At 38.4% G+C, this 17,911-nt stretch overlaps 1 protein-coding gene across 4 annotated transcripts in view; it reads right to left on the bottom strand.

Moving 5' to 3' along the window:
• MALRD1 (MAM and LDL receptor class A domain containing 1) overlaps nucleotides 1–17,911 on the bottom strand; it is an 835,513-nt gene that overhangs the window by 172,362 nt on the left and 645,240 nt on the right. The gene's annotated exons all lie outside the window — the stretch shown is intronic.

A 17,911-nucleotide genomic window follows, 5' to 3' on the forward strand; every position in this document is an offset into this window, starting at 1 on the left:
GTTAGTCATTAAGCGTCTGCCTTCGGCTCAGGTCATGATCCCACGGTCCTGGGATCAGGTCCCGCATCAGGCTCCTTCTGCTTCTCCCTCTGCCCGCAGCTCTCTCTGCTTGTGATCTCTCTCTCTCTCTGTCTCTCTCTCTCTCACACACACACAAATAAATAAATAGATCTTTAAAAAAAAACCTCAAGTTAAATATAGATACAGATAGATTAAAAGTAAAGGGATAAAGATTTACCATGTTAATATTAATGAAAAGAAAGCTGAAAAAGCTATATTAATTTTGGAAAAAGCAAATTTCAGAGAAAGGAAAATTATCAGGGACAAGCGGTATTAGAAAATGAAGAGAGTGGTCAGTTCTCTAAGAAGACATAGCAGCCCTGCATGTGGATGCAGCTAATAGCACAATGTTAAATGCTTGAGAAAATAACTGGAAGAACTGCAAGGAGAAACAGATGAATCCACTCATACAGTTGGAGACTTCAACATCCCTCTATCAGTAATTGACAATCAGGCGGCAGCAAATCAGTAAGGGCATAGGTGAACTGAGCAGCGTCAATCAACTTTATGTTTATAGAATACTTCATCCAGCAACAACAGAACACAGACTCCTCTCAAATTCACAGGGAACGCTCAGAAAGACTGATGACATTCTGAACCATCAAATATATTGTAGCAAATCTGAAAGAACAGAAATCCTACAGTGTACGCTCTCAGATCACAATGGAGTTTAGGAAACAGTAACAGAAAGATGTATGGGAAACCCCCAAAAATTGGAGATTATACAATATACTTCTTCATAACACATGGGTTAAAGAAGAAATCACAAGAAAGAAACTAAAACTATTTCAAATTAGATGAAAATGAAAGTACAATTAATTAAAATTTGTGGGATGTAGTGAAGCAGTGCTTAGAGGGAAATTTTATAGAATTAAATTCATTTAACAGAAAGCGAGGAAGACCTAAAATCAATCACCTTAAGCTGGTTCTTTGAAAAGAATAATAAAATTACTAAACTTCTCATCAGGTTACCTAAGGAAGCAAAAGAAGATGCAAATATAAATATCAGAAATGACAGAGGAACTATGACTACTGATCCCATGAAAGGATAATAAAGGATTATTATTAACAACTCTATGCCCACAAATTTGGTAAACTGTGCAAAAATTTCCAATTCCTTGAAAGGCATATCTATCAAAATTCACACAAGGACAAACAGATAATCTGAATAGGCCTGTAGTATTAAAGAAACTGAATCAATTATTCCAAAAGAGAAAGCACCAAGCCCAGATAGGTTCATGGGTAAATTCTACCAAACATTTAAGAAAGAGATTATACCAATTATCTATAATCACATAACCAGAAAATAGAAGCAGAGGAAACATTTCCAAATCCATTCTATGAAGCCAGCTTTACCCGAACACCAAAACTAGGCAAAGACAACACCATACACACCAATATCTCCCATGAACATGGATTCAAAAATTCTCAACAAAGTATTGGCAAATGGAATCCAATAATGTATAGAAAGAACGACAAATAACCACTAGGTGAGATTTATTCCAAGTATGCTTGGTGAATGAACATTGGGAAATTGATTAATATAATCTATCATATCAGCAGGATATAGAAGAAAAATCACATAATAATATTGATCCTTGATATGCAGAAAAAGCATATGAATCCAACACCCATTCATGATAATAACTCATAGGAGACTCGAAATACGAAAGAAACTTCCTCAACTTGATAAAGAACATCTACAGAAAACCTATAGCTGACCCTATTCTTCATGGTGAGAAACCATACACTCTCCTGCTAAGATCAGGAATAAGCAAGGATGTCTGTTCTCACTGCTTCTATTCAGCATTGTACTGGAAGTCCTAGCTAATGCAATACATAAAATAAAGAGAAGAAAGGGAATTAAAAGACATACTGATCAGAGGTGCTTAGGTGGCACAGTTGGTTAAGCTTCCAATGCTTGGTTTGGGCTCAGGTAGTGATGTCAGGGTCTTGAGATTCAGCCCCATGTCAGGCTCCACATTCAGTGAGGGATCTGCTTGTGATTGTCTATCTCCCCTTGCCCCTCCCTACCTCTCTCTCTCAAATAAATAAATAAATCTCTAAAGAAAAGATACACCGCTCATAAAAAAATAAAAATGCTTTTGTTTGCAAATGACATGATTGTCTACATAGAAAATCCCAGAGAATCAACAACAACAATAAAATTCCTGAAACTATTAAGTAATTTATAGCAAGGTTGCAGGATACAAGGTTAATATACAAGTCACTTATTTTCTTATAATCCAGCGATGAACAATTAGATTTAAAATTAAAAACATAATACTATTTATATTATCCCAAAAAGTACATGAGTCATATGAAGAACATTACAAGACTGATGAAAAAAATGAGAGATCTAATTAGATGGATGATATTCTCTGAGCAAGACTCAATATTGTCGATATAAATTCTTCTCAGCTTGATATACAAATTCCAATTCAATTCCAGTCAAAATCTCAGCAAGTAACTGAGGCTACTGAAAAACTCATTCTAAAGTTTATAAGGAAAGACAAAAGACAGAATAACCAAAACAATATTGAAGAATAAGAACAAAGTCAGAGAACTGACACTACCTGATTGCAAGACATTTCAAAGCTACAGTGATCAAGGCAGGTGGTATTGGTGAAAGATTGGACAAACTGATCAAAAGAACTGAAAAGAGAGCCTGGAAACAGACCCACATATATACAGTCAAGTATTTTTGATAAAGGAACAAAGGTAACTCATTGAGGGAGATTAGTATTTTCAACAAATTGTACTAAAACAACTAGACCCACATGCAAAAAAAAAAAAAAAGTGATCCTAGACATGGAACTTCCATATCTCACCAAAACCAATTCAAAGTGGTTCACGGACCTAAATGTCCACCACAAAACTATAAAACCTCAAAGAGATAACTCAGGAGAAAAATCTATGTGATCCTGGTTTTTTTTTTTTAATTTAAGATTTTATTCATTTACTTGTCAGAGAGAGAGAGCACAAGCAGGGGGAGCGGCAGGCGGAGGGAGAAACAGGCTCCCCACTCAGCAGGGAGCCTGATGTGGGACTCGATCCCAGGACTCTGGGATCATGACCTGAGCTGAAGGCAGATGCCCAACCGACTGAGCCACCCAGGCGCCCTGATCTTGGGTTCTGAGATGACTTTTTAGCTATAAAACAAGAATCACGATCCATTTGTAAAAAAATCAGGAAGGTAGACTTCACTGAAATTAAAAACTTCTGCAACATTAAGGACGCTGTTATGACAATGAAAAGGCAACACAAAAACTGGAGAAAATATATTTTTTAAAGATTTATTTGTTTGAGAGAGAGAGAGTGAGTGCAAGAGAGCAAGCAGGGGGAGGAACAGACGGAGAGGGAGAGAGAGAATCTCAAGCAGACCGAAGAGCCCGACTAGAAGCCTGATCCCAGGACCCTGAGATCATGACCTGAGCCGAAGCCAAGAATCAGATGTTCAACCAAATGAGCCCCCCCAGAGTACCCCTGGAGAAGATTTTGAAACACAAATCTGATAAAAGGACTAGTATCCAAAATATGCAAAACATTTAAAAGAAAAATAAGAAAATAACCCAATTAAAAACGGGACAAAAGATCAGAAGAGACACCTCACCAAAGCAGTAATACAGATGGAAAATAAGCATAGGAGAAACTCCCAACATCATATATCATCAGGGAAATACAAACTGGAACAGGTAAAACACCTATCAGAACAGCTAAAATCCACAGGACTGAAAACACCAAATCCCAGCAAGGAACAACAGAAACTCTTTATCGTTGCCGGTGGGAATGCCAAATGGTATTTTAGAAGACAACTTTGCAGTTTCTCACAAAACTAAATTTACTCTTATCATATGATCTAGCAATTGTGCTCCCAAAGGAGTTGAACACTTATTTCCATACAAGAATTTACACATGAATGATTATAGCAGATTTATAATTGTGAAAACTTGGAAGTAACCAAGAGGTTCTTCAATGGGTAAATGGATAAACAAATGCTGGTATATCTGTACCCTGGAATCTTCTTTAGGGATAAAAGAAAAAAAAAAAGAGCTATCAAGGCACAAAAGGACATGAGGTAAGTATATTTCTAAGTGAAAGAAGCCAATCTGAAAAGGCTATAAAAGTAGAAAACTTCTAGAAGATAACAAAGGAAAAAATCTAGGTGACTTGGAGTTTTTTGTTTATTGTTCTTTGGTTTTGTTCATTTGTTTTTGCTGTTTTTATTTTGTGTGTGTGTTTTGAATAAGAGGTAAGTTTAGGATAACAGTATGGGACAAAATGGGTAGATGCCAGGGCCTGTAGTAATGAGCTTCCCAGGAATAGACAAACAGACGGGAATAGTCCAGACAGATAAGTAGACAGACAGAGAGACAGGAAAACAAAGCCAAATGGGTAGGAGGCCAGGACTAGCGTCAGCAGCTCCGTCTGGGCTGCAGATCCAGTTCTGCCTTGGGGACCTAGGAAATGGACAGGGTGGGCGTGGGCCGCTGTTCCCATCATGCCCCTCTCCTCACTGGGTCTTGTGCCTCCCCAGAAGCCAGGGACCTTTTGCATGTGCTTTCCTGGCGTACAGAATGGTTGTTCTGGGAGTGCAGGGAAGGCAGAGGGTGAAGGTGCTTGGAGGCTCCCTGGGAAGGTGGAGACCTGGGTGGTGTGGGGTTGGCAGCAGCAACAGGGAGAATCTGCTCAGTAGGGGGCTTTGCGTCCAGGGCAGGCCACTCACACCCTGCCCACCACACCAACATGGTGCGGTCACTACAGTTTCAAGTAGAATTCTACCTTTATGGATTTCTGGGAAAGGTGAAACTATCTGTAGACACAGTAAAGAAGATGAGTGGTTGCCAGGGGTGTTGGAGAGAAAGGGAGGGAGGACTAGGTCGAGCACAGGGGATTTTTAGGGCAGTGACACTGTTCTGGACAATAATGTCGATACAGGTTATTACACATCTGTGAAAGCCCATGGAATGTACAGCACCAAGAGTGAGCCCTAATGTCAACTACAGACTTTACTAATAAAGTGCTAATACTGACTCATCAGTTACAACAAACGAGCCACAGTAATGTAAGATGTTAGTAATAGTGCGAAGTTGGGGTGAGGTGGGGGAATATGGGAACTGTCTGCACATTCTGCTCATTTTCTCTGGAAACCTAAAACTGCTAAAAAATTAAACTATTAATTCAAGAATATTTTTAAAAACCCAAATATACACAGTATAGAGGTGATAGAGCTAGTATGGAATTTTTCTTATTTGCTTGATTCACTCACTTGCCCATTTTATTAGAAAAAACACTGATGTCTCATCTATTTCAACACCAATTAAGCACTATTCAATGATCACTTGGTCCTCTCTCTTTTTTTTTAAAGATTTATTTATTTATTTTAGAGAGAGAGAGCATGTGCACATGCGAGTGGTGGAGGTGGAGAGGCAGACACTCTCAAGCAGGCTCCACGTTCAGGGCACAAATTGACACAGGGCTGGATTTCATGACCCTGAGATCATACCCTGAGCCAAACCAAGAGTCTGACGCTTAACAGACTGAACCACCCAGTCCTTTAAACACATTTACTCTCTCTTTCCTCCCTTCCCTCTTTCCATCACACTTTCTACTTCCAATAGTGGACATTTAAAAAAAGTCAGGTGGCCCATCATTTCTTACCTTGCAAATGCCAACTCTTTACCCCAATTCCCTCCTAATAAACCAAGCATCTTTGCCTCTCAGAGGCATGAATTGTCCAAGTACTAGGTACATTAAGCTATCAAAGGAAGCCCTGAAGAACTGAGTTAGTAATAGCAATTTCCTAGAACTGGGCCACACAACAGAGGTAATAAAAATGTCCTTCCAAAGGTATAAATATTTCTTCAAGATCTCTCTCCCCTCCCCCTTCTTCCAGGTCTGACTACTCTCTCCCTCCAGAAGGCTCCCTTGCCAATCCTCCTAAACACCAAGGACACTCCCAGCTCGGGCTGTTGCACTGTTCTGTTTTGTTTTTTTCTCTCTGTCTGAAATGTTCTCCCATCATGTCCCCCATATTTGCATGGCTCGCTCCCTGGGCCCTTTCAAGTGTTCGCTCAAAGTTTACAATCCCAGTGTGGCCCACTCTGGCCATTCCTGGCTCCACCAGTCCCCTTACTCAGCCTCATTGTGTTACACGGGCTTTGCAAAGACTACCCAACTCACTCATCACGTTTCCTGTTTAATGTCTGTCTCACCATGATAGCATAAATCCTATCAGGGCAGGGAATTTGTTTTGTTTATTTAGGTGTGCCTAGAATACTGTCATGTATAGAACAGGTGCTCAGTAAACACTTGCTAAAGAATGGAAAAGTTCAAGATTTAAGAACTTTAGGCTTGGAAAGCATCAACTAGAAAGTTGATTTTCTAGTCAAAAACTTCGTAGAGGACTAGAGAGAATACCTGACTTGCTAGTCAGTAATGGAACCAGAATCTCACGTTTCTTTTTCTTTTTTTTTTTTTTTTTAAGATTTTTTATTTATTTTTTAACAGAGAGAGAGAGAGAGACAGCGAGAGAGGGAACACAAGCAGAGGGCGTGGGAGAGGGAGAAGCAGGCTTCCCACTGAGCAGGGAGCCCGATGTGGGACTCGATTCCAGGACCCTGGGATCATGACCTGAGCCGAAGGCAGACGCTTAATGACTGAGCCACCCAGGCGCCCAGAATCTCATGTTTCTTGCTGTGCAATTCCGACCTTAGCAAGTTCATTATTTTATTTGAAAAACAAATGTATCTACTTACAAGAATCAAGATCATGTGGGTACTGCAATGAGAGCTAGCAAAGCTCTCATTGCTAAGTTTACAAATAATTGCTTGTTCACACTAAAACATCACAACTTTCTGGGTTGGGAGGTCACTGAGTTATAAGTAAGCTACAGTGCTTTAAAATAAGGAATTTACCCTAGGTTAAATAGAGGAATGGGTGATTAAAAAACAAACAACAACAAACAAAAGCCAAAAAAACCTGGAATGATCAGAATTTGAATTGAAGATTTTTCTAGAAGGAGATAATCAGATAAATTACAGATGGAAATCTCCCTGAGATGAAAAATGACAAAGGCCCACCAAATTGCTGTAGGGATTTATGAACTCCAAGGATAAAAAGAACATTTTACCCACTTCCTGACAGAAAAGAATATGTAAAAATCCTGGAGGAGAAATAATCAGACATCTGTCTTCTGTAAGGCAGGTGGATAATGGATGTTAGAATACATTGCAACAACACTGTCAATTACTTAAGAAAAAATAATTCTGAACCTAGATCAAACTTCTTTTTTAATATGGGTACATATCTTTTCGGTCAATCAGGAACTCAAAAAGCTTATCACCCATGCACAATTTCTGAAATGTATGAGCAAAACATGTTGGTAGGGCTGAATGTTTCTACTGCCCCAAGTCCATATGTTGAACCTTAAACCTCAGTACTTTAAAATGTGACTGTATTTGGAGATAGGGCCTCTAAGGAGGTCAGTACATGAAAAGCAGGCCATTAAGATGGGCCTTAATCTAATCTTGCTGGTGTCCTCGTAAGAAGAAGAAACTTGGACACAGGAAGAGATACTGGGGATGCACGCACAGAGGACACACAATGTGAGGACATGGCAAGAAGGCAAATGTTGGCAGGCCAAGGAGAGCGGACTGAAGAAATCAAACCTGCCTGCACCTTGATCTTGGACCACTAACCTCCAGGATTGTGAGAAAATAAATTTCTGTGGGTAGGCCACCCTGTCTGTGGTATTTCATTAATGTAGCCTTAGCAAAGTAATTTACGTATCAAACAAAGAATCCAACGTAGCGGATTGCATGGGAATTAATACAGAGTAGGGAGCAAAGATGACTACAAAACATACATGATTATATAGTATAAACATAAACTTGATAATTACATGCTAGTGAGGTCTACAGCATTTTTAAGAATATGATTGTCAAGAAAGCAGATGAAATATTTACACCCTGAATCTAAGGTTCCAGCCAACAAGAATAAGCCATAGAGCTGTTTGAGAAGATGAGCTGGGTCAATAAAACTTGCCGAAGTTATCTTTTATTTGAGGGGTGCGTGGAAGTACACAATTAATTTTCAGTGATAATGGATAAATATTTTAAACAAAGTGATCCTTCCTAAATCTTAATCACAAAAATCTTAGATCACCTAAACAAAGTGATTTATTAAAAACCATGTCCACTCTAGAAAAAGAGACCTAGCAATTAAAATTTACTGTAACTTAGGGGCACCTGGGTGGCTCAGTTGGTTAAGCGTCTGCCTTTGGCTCAGGTCATGATCCCAGGGTCCTGGGATGGAGCCCCATGTTGGACTCCTTGCTCAGCAGGGAGCCTGCTTCTCCCTCTGCCTGCCACTCCCCCTGCTGTGCTCTTCTTATCTCTCTCTCTCTCTCTCTCTCTGAGACAAATAAATAAATAAAATCTTTAAAAAATTAAAAAAAATAAAATTTACTGGAAGTTAGCAAGAATTCAGGAAATCTAATCAACCCAACTAAAGACAGCAGTAAAGGGGAAAAAAATAAAACAAACAGAAGAAAAATAGAGAACACACAAAAAATAGGTCTATATCGTGATGAAACAATAACACATGTGAAAAGGACTGAATTAATTTATAAAAACCAGAAACTCAGATTATGGGAAAAAAAATAATCCAGCCATATGCTGTTTAAAACTGACATAACTAAAGCCATATCATGGGATAGTTAAAAATAAAGGCATGGGTAACATACTAATAAAATCATTTAAAAATAGAAGAACTTCCATATTAATAACAGAAAAATAAGATTTTGGTAAAAGTATAAAGAGGGACATTTAATATTGATAAAAGTTATGACTTCCCAAGCACATATAACTGTCTTGAATACGTTCAACAATATGGCTTTGGAATATAAAAGGCTGAGACTAATAAAAACAAACTGTAACTTTTATAATTTCACTGAAAGAATTTAAAATACTATTTTCCTAAATTGACAAATTGAGATAACAGTCATAAAAATGTAGAGGAGTATGATTTAATTTATCTCTGTGTTTCTATCATCTCTCTCTCCATCTACCTATCTTTTTTGGGGGGGGGATTTTATTTATGTATTTATTTGACAGAGAGAGACACAGCGAGAGAGGGAACACAAGCAGGGGGAGTGGGAGGGGGAGAAGCAGGCTTCCCGCCGAGCAGGGAGCCGGATGCGGGGCTCGAACCCAGGACCCTGGGACCATGACCTGAAGGCAGATGCTTAACGACTGAGCCACCCAGGCGCCCCTCCATCTACCTATCTTTGTATGGAAGAAGCAATCATTCTTTTATATATCCATAGAAAATTCACAAATACACATATGAATTCTACATGAGATAACAAAAGTACATCAAATTAACAGGGAGAAGACACAGTATTGAATCAATGGTGTTGGAAGAACTGGCTTGCTATTTTGGAAAAAAAAATGAGCTTCTAACCTCTCACCATACATACACAAAATAAATTATAAGTGGCTTAATTCGTTGAATCTAAAAATCAAAATTATGTAATAACTAAAACAGATGAGGATATTTTATTTTTTTTAAAGACTTTACTTATTTGAGAGAGAAAGCACATGAGTGGGGGGAGGGGCTGAGGGAGAGGCAGACTCCCCAATGAGCAGGAAGTTGGTTGGAGGGAAGGGTGCATCCAGACCTCAGGATCCTGACCTGAGCTGGAGGCAGAAGGCAGACACTTAACCAACTGAGGCACCCAGGCACCTCTAGAATATTTTGTTATTTTATGACAGGAAACGGCTTCCTATGCATTAAATCTAGAATATATTAGTAAAATAGAGATTGACAGATTTCACAAAATAAAAATGTGAAAGATGCTTTAACTTTGAATATGTTACATGTTTTTTTTTTGTTTTTTTTTTGTTTTTTTTTTTGTTTTTTTTAAGAAGTCCTATTCAGCTTGGGACTCAGACTTCTAAGCAAAGCTGACTTTTGGTTCTTTCTCAAGGTGACTGCATCTGGCCCGTTTGTAGGCAGGTGTAAGAAATGCCTTCTTTTGCCAATTCCCACATCTCTGTCTTAAAACTGTGACTTGATTTTAATTTTTAGCAGCATATTTCTTTGACTTGAGGTCCCTTTTCTTTTTCTGTTTTTCTGATATTCTAAAGGGAAAGTCTAATTTGAAGGTCAAATCAGATTAGCTCCTTCTCTCAAGTGTCAACCTTTGCATTTCCTGCGGTACTTTCTCATTCTGAGAATTTATCATTTCCTAGCAACTTAACAGCTGTGTTTTTACCTTCCTACAGTTAACTTTTCTATTATCTACCATGGAAGATACACAGGAGTTACACAGTTTTCTCTACCTGAGCTATTAAAGTATCATTGCTTTGAAGATCTATATGCCTGCCTTTGCTAAACTGTTAATACAAGCCCATGATTCTTACTATGTTACGGGTGACATGTGCATGTTTGACACACTCTCCTACGTGTAACCCATTGCAGGTCCTAGGTGGTGAACTGCCTCACTGAATGCCTGGCACACTGGATACCACCTTTTATTTCTCTTCTATTCAATGAGACCTATCAGATTAAAACATGGGATACTGATATTACATAGGGAGAATCTTGAGTCTATTCTCAAAAAGGGAGGAAAATGCTAAAAAATACTTTGGTTCATTTTAACTATTGTTCTTGATATTACCTATGCCACACGAGTGTGCATAACACATTTAGAACTGCTGCCCTGGTACATTACTTTCCATATTTCTGCTTAAAATAGCACGAAATGCTCAAATTTGGAGTACAATCCAGAATCTTCTACAAGTCTGTTTAGAGGGCAGAAATTTGCTAAGTATGTTCAATAGCTCCTACCCATATCTCTCTACCTTTTATGCCAGGGGACATTTGCACTAATTATTATTTCCTGTCTTAAACTTTATCTAATGGCATTCTCAAAAGCTGCCTTCATAAACAGGGTGCCATCACTTGTGCAAACAATGACCATGAAGTTCAGCATTTAACAGAAATGAGAGAGAATTGGTTAGCCTGGAACATCAGTTAAAATGTACTTTAAAAAAGGATAAGATTAGGGATGGCTGGGTGGCTCAGTCCGTTAAGCATCTGCCTTCAGCTCAGGTCATGATCCCAGGGTCCTGGGATCGAGTTCTCCATCAGGGTCCTTGCTCAGCGGGGAGCCTGCTTCTCCCTCTGCCTGCCGATCCCCCTGCTTCTGCACTCTCTCTGACAAATAAATAAAATCTTTTAAAAAAATTTAAAAAAGATAAGATTATAGATAGAACACTGACGGTGCCTCTCAACTTTCATAATAACATATAAAAATGCATTTTAAAATTAAGCCTTAATAGTAAGGAAAATGAAAATCTATAAATTGCCTTAAGCATATGGTATGCAAACTAGTACCTATTTAATTTTGAATACGTATTTTTGTAAATCAAGTATATATTAAACTTTTTTGAATGCATTTGCTCCCTTTTGGAAACTTTACATTTTTGCTCATTTCTCTTTTTACTCAACATAGGACTGGAAGAATTTCTACAGTGCTAGTGATAACTAGGAAACGGGGTATGTCCTCATCTATGTAGCAACATCTCATGGTAATAACCAGAGCCTTTTGGGCAACTCATTCTGTAAATTATTACTTCACTGCACTGAGTGGTAAGTTAATGCCCTAATCTAATGAATGCAAATCTAAAACACATTTCCTCTATTACTAGTGACTGTATATATACCATATTTCATTGATCTGCTATGCAATTATTTATGATTATCATATTATTATATATGGGTGAATGGGGTAGTTGCTGACTGGTGTATCAAATTCCCTCTCTAGAATATCTCAAAGTACCTGGCCATTGCTGGTGCAGTATGCATTTGCACCACAGCGCCCCCTGGAGAGCCCATACTCATTCTGCATTTAAGAAAAAAAGGCTAAATCTTTTTCTCGTCTGCCAAACTTCTTATTCTGAAGTTCAGGGGTCTGGCAGCATCACAGGAATAAACAGAATTTCCCCTGCATTATTCTGCGGAGGGGTGCTGAAAGGTCTACTTCTTCTAATGGGGCAGATACAGATCTAATGACAAACTCAAGAGGATTCCAAAACTGACCAGAGGAAGCCTTAACCAGTTTAATAAAGATGTGGTCTTGGTGGCTCTTATCGTTGAAATGCTCATTCAAAAAGTTAATCATCAAAAGCAGCAGAACAGGGGACGCCTGGGTGGATCAGTTGGTAACGCTTCTGCCTTAGACTCAGGTTATGATCTCCTGGTCCTGGGACCCAGCCCTGCAGCAGTGGGGAGCGTGCTTCTCCCTCCGTCCTACCCCCTCCCCTCTTCTTCCCCTCCCCCTACGTGCGAGTGCGCGCGCGCTCTCTCTCTCTCTCATGCGTACTCTCTCTTTCTCAAATAAATAAATAGAATCTTTTTTTTAAAAGCAGTAGAATAAAAGGATTAAATGATAGGTAAAACAAATAGCTTTGGCACCCCCCACAACATCTCACACACACTACGCATTTAGGAGGTACATCTGACTATTTACATAACGATTATGCCGTTTTTTGGTAAAGTTTGCAAACTCAAACCAAATCTATACTGAAAACTACAATATACAGAACATAGAATATGCAAAGCACCTTTTAAAGAATAACTATTGGTATCACATATGATTTTGAGTAATAGAAATACAGACCATAAAATATGCCATAAAAATAACCTTCTAATGCTAAGAGGCAGTGGAGCAGAGTAATTAAAAGCACAGACTGGAGCCAGTGGATCTGGGGACACCCTGGCCTGCCATCTGCCATCTCCTCTCTGACCTTGAACAAGTTCCTGAAGCTTTCTTGATCTCATTTTCCTCATCTGTCAAAATGTAGATAATGTCAGTATTGTCTCATTGGAGTGTGAAGACTATACACACACACACGACTTCAAACAATGAATGGTACATAGTAACCATCTAATATTTTTCTCAGTCTTTTTTTGCTCTGCTCTTACTATCTTCCTAGACATTAAAACAAAACAGAATTCACAAACATGGGGCCACAAGAACAACAGTTTCCTGAATGGAACATTTACATGCTAAATTCCACACGTTTTAGCAGAAATCATTTGTGTCTAAAACAACTCTAAGATAAAGATCATTTCAACACGGCAGGCTGACTGTTCTGAAATATGAACAACACACTTCTTGAAGCCCATTTAGATATATTAATTCATCTGTTATCACTGAAGGAAATTTTAGGAAGTAGTTCATTCCTTTCCCCTGAGCAATTAGAAATTTCTGTAAATTACAAAAAAAAATGTTATGAAAAGTATCAATTATAAAAGTTTCCTATTCATTTCCCTTCTGTGCCTTTACAAATGAGTCTGGAATAATAAAAGAATATTAGTCATTTTTAAAGAAATTCTCTTTTCCTGTGACAAACTTTACTTCTTTTCATAGACATTAAATAATTCACCTGAGTTGGCTAAATATCAAAACAAGCCAGAAGCTAGGAATCCGAACTAATGGAACTAAGTAATCTCATGGGAAATTATTTGGTTCACTTAGGGCTCTTTTAGCAATGTGGATCAAAAAGTGACCAGCACCATTTTAAGGAGTGCTTTTAACTTTATATGTAGGTAGGTAATTGAAAGACAGGAAAAAAAAAAAAAAACCTGACCTAGAAAATAAAGTATGTATTAGCATTATTCTTTTATTTCCTGAGCCTTTGAATCAAAGGACACTGATGCCTGTGTGAACATTTTATTTTTCTGAATATTATCCATTTACTATTCTGAATATTATTCCTTTATCATCAGGCTTCCATGTTCCTATAAAACACATGCCTTCTTCATGCAGCCTATTATGCCAACTTTGCAGGCTGGGATAAATCTGAATCATTTGGCTTTTTATCCTAAAAATTAATAGGAAAATCATAATTGGTTTTCACCATGATCTAACTGACGGAACACGTCTTGTCTGGTTTGTCTTTATATGATGCCCTTCATTAATATACTAATAAAATTAAAGCATGTTTTATTTAGAAAATAGTCTTTTATGCCAGGTGAAAATCTAACTATTTATTATTTGTAGAAATCGCTTTCCAATTTATCCTTAGACTCAACTTTAAGCAAAGCTACATCTTCTCTGCTCCAGACACCTAGAAATCATCTCTAACTCGCCTCCTTGTTTTACTGCCAGACCTCTGGCCACCTCCCACTCACCAGTCCCCATTCCTTTCCACAGAGCAGCCAGATAGATCTTTTAAACTTTCAAATGAGATTATATTATTCCACAATTTAATACTCTCTGCTATTGACTGAACATGTTCCCCCTAAGCTGGATTCACATGCCAAAGCTTCAATTCCCAACGTTTTGGTTTTTGGAGGTGAGGTATTTGGGAGGCAATCAGGTCATGAGGGTAGAGCCCCCATGAATGGGATGAGTGTGTTTCTAAGAAGAGACAGGAGAGAGATGGTCTCTCTTTCTGTAGGTGAGCACACAGTGAGAAGGCAGCCATCTGCAAACCAGGAAGAGGGTCCACACCAGGAACCAAATTGGTCAGTACCTTAAACTTGGACTTCTCAGTCTCTAGAACTGTGAGAAGTAAATTTCCTTGCTTAAGCCACAGTAATCTGTTATAGCAGCCCAAGATGACTAAGACCCTCTCCAATGACTTTCTGTGGTTCTTAGAATAAAAGCTAATCTTCTTGTGTCCCTAAAATGTCCTGCCAACATGACCTGGCTCTTGCCTGTTTCTTCAACATCATTATCCGCTCTCCTTCTCTCTCTCTCTCTCTCTCTCACTTATTTTGCTCCAGCTACACTGGCCTTCAAATATCTTATACATTGAGCTTTTTCATTAACTTGTTTTGCCTTCCAAGAGCATTCTTATTCCAGATGTTCACAGGCAGCCTCCTTTTTTTTTTAAGCCTAAATTCAAATTTCATCTTTCTCAAAGACTTTCTTACCATTCAGTATAAAATAAAATTCTGCCAGCAGACCAGGAGTAACTATTACAGAAACCTGTTTTATTTGCTCCAGAGTATTGTATCACAAGTTGAAGTTTTCGTATTTGCATTTTTTTTAAATTTGTTTTCTGTCTTCCCCAACTGAAGGGCAAGTTTTTAATAAGTTAATATAAAGAGGACAAATTTAAACTGACTGGAGTTCACGCAAAATTTTTCATTGTGTTACAAGTTATTATCTTGAAAAGATTTGTGTTTTCTTTGGAGTGGGTACTTGTATCAGACTGGGCCAAGCTAGAAAATATAAACTACTCTAATGTATTTCAAATAGAGAGACTTTAATGTAGAGCGCTGGTTACAAAGTTTATGGAAAAGATGAGAAATTACCAAGGAAATCATGAAGCATCCTAGAAATTAATCATTATGTATAGGAAGACGGTCTCACTGCTAAAACTAGAGAGCCAAAGGGAGTCACTGAAACTGAGCTGCTGGAAGATGGAGTTTGGAGGCATACTTGGGGAAGGCAGAGCTTATCTGGAAAAAGCTGAGTCAGAAATGAAATGCAGTTAGAAACTCAGCAGAGGAGGGGGGGTGGGGGGAGGGAGAGAAAAATGGAGGGAAGGATGAGGAGGGGTAGGGAGAACGGGATAGGGGGAGAAGAAAGTCTTGTCTAGTCTTCCTGCTCTCAGGTCTTTGGCCAGTGGAAAGTACTGGCCAAACCTATTCAGGAAAGCAGAGAGGGAAGAAGCCTGGGAATTGTAGTTCTCTGGGATATGGAACAAAGCACAGAAGGGCTGGGGATGCAGAGCACTGAATACAATTCCATAACATGTGGGGGGACAAGAAAGCATTCTACCGCAAACTATAATTTGAAATCTCTCTTAGGAATGCCTTTTTATTTTTATGGCCTCCTAGGCCCTCTACTATAAAACTTCACCATTGGTATTTTGCCATATCTTTTCTAAAGGATTTTTGTAATCAATTTAAGAAATAGTTTCAGATTAGAACAACTATGATGCACCATGCGGTCCTGAACCCCCCCCCCCCACCACACACACAGGATTTTCCAGACCAATAATTGAGAAAGTGAGATTTGTCCCTTACGTTCATCAGTGATATAAGGATACATTATGAAAACAGTTTCTCTCGGGTTTCTGTAAAAGTTAGGGCTTTTCAGTAGCAAGTAACAGAGAATTTTACTGGCTCAGTCAAGGTAGGATCCAGGACTTAGAGCAAATACCATTCTGTTTCTCCCTTTCTTTAGTTTAGTTAGTTCCTGTGTTTGCTTCTTTCTCAGACAGTCTCCCTCCCCATGTTGGGAAAGATGGTCTCCAACAGCCCAAATCTAGCTTATATCCTTATGATTTTGCAAGAAAGACAAATCGTCCTATAATCTGCACCAAATATTGGAGAAGACTATGACTTGGGTCAGCTGTGGAGTTGGTAAAAGAAACCTACAGTAACAGTCAACCCTGTCAGGACAGTTTGGAGTGGGGGAGAGTGACTCCTCTACAAAAAGCGGTTGTCAGGCTAATTCTCTAGCACTGTTCTTTGCAGTAGAACTTTCTGAAGACTGGAGCATAGCTACATGTACTTGCTGCCTCCGGGTTAGAAAAAAACCCACAGTCACCAAAGCAGGGTATCAAAAATCAAGACTTGAGGCCAACATTTTTTTCAAAGTTTACGTGTTTCCAGAAACATGGCTCCAAGCAATGGGTGACTGAAGTAGCAGTCTCAGGATTTCACATACCAATGGGGAGGGGGGTGCAAAAATATTCAGTCTAACCAACCAGCTGGTGAGTAGCTAAAAGACATAAGGTAAGGATGCTCTTTTTTGAACTGAGGAAGCAACATTTTGTGAGACAGTGACTGAAATCAACTTGTGTTCTGTTGAAAGGTCTCTTGGCCTCTCCATTGGTATTTTCTTCCATAAGTAACAACCAGGGATTTGTGTCCTCTTCAACTGCAGGAGTCTGTGTTTAAAAACATCAGTACCCTGGTGATGGGTATTAAAGAGGGCACGTTCTGCATGGAGCAGTGGGTGTGATACGCAATGAATCATGGAACACTACATCAAAAACTAATGATGTAATGTATGGTGATTAACATAACATAATAAAGTAAAATTAAAAAAAAATCAGTAGAAATAATGTATTGTGGAGTCTCTCTAAGGTTAGTGGTTATAAATAACCCTGGATAAAATGTAACATAAGCAATAGGCTAATCTACTGAGTTTGCATATATTGTTTTGAAAAGCAATGAAAAAAAATTCCAAAATTGTCACATGATCTTCATTTACTTGTTCCTAAACTGTTAAAAATGAATCTCTTTCTCTGTTGTTTTTACTGGCTTCCCTTTAGGAAAAGAGGCATGCATAGAGAATCAGCACAAATTCTCTACTTTCATTGCATGTTTGTATTTTTTCTTGAAGAGCTCTCTTTTCTATACTGGCTAGAATTGATAAGGCCCTTTTTTCCTTTCTCTCTGTTCCCCATTCTTCTCCTTAGACTTCTTTGTTAGACTGCAGAACACCTGTGAAACAATGCTGGGTAAGCGATGTCATATTTTTGAAATCAGATTTTTCGTTAATTTTATAATAGAAAAGTTACTAAGCCACGTTGAGTCTCCGTTTTTTAAATTGTAAAATTGGGGAAAATATATTACCTCATGAGATGAATGGTAGAATTAAAACAGATACCAGGTATGAAGCTTACAATACCCAGCCTGAAAGATAGGAATCACTTAGTAACTGTATTGTTTACAAGGGACGATGTTTGAGATAAAGTCAAAGATTCCAACTGTATTTATTCAAACAACAGGTGGTTGTATAATTACAAAGCAGGAACACCAGGTATTGTATTCTGATGTATAATCTTACAATTAGAAATCAAGATTTCAAAAT

Source organism: Eumetopias jubatus, unplaced genomic scaffold (genome assembly GCF_037043125.1).
Source record: "Eumetopias jubatus isolate StellerSeaLion01/CBP00866 unplaced genomic scaffold, mEumJub1_p1.0 scaffold_8, whole genome shotgun sequence".
Lineage (NCBI taxonomy): Eukaryota > Metazoa > Chordata > Mammalia > Carnivora > Otariidae > Eumetopias > Eumetopias jubatus.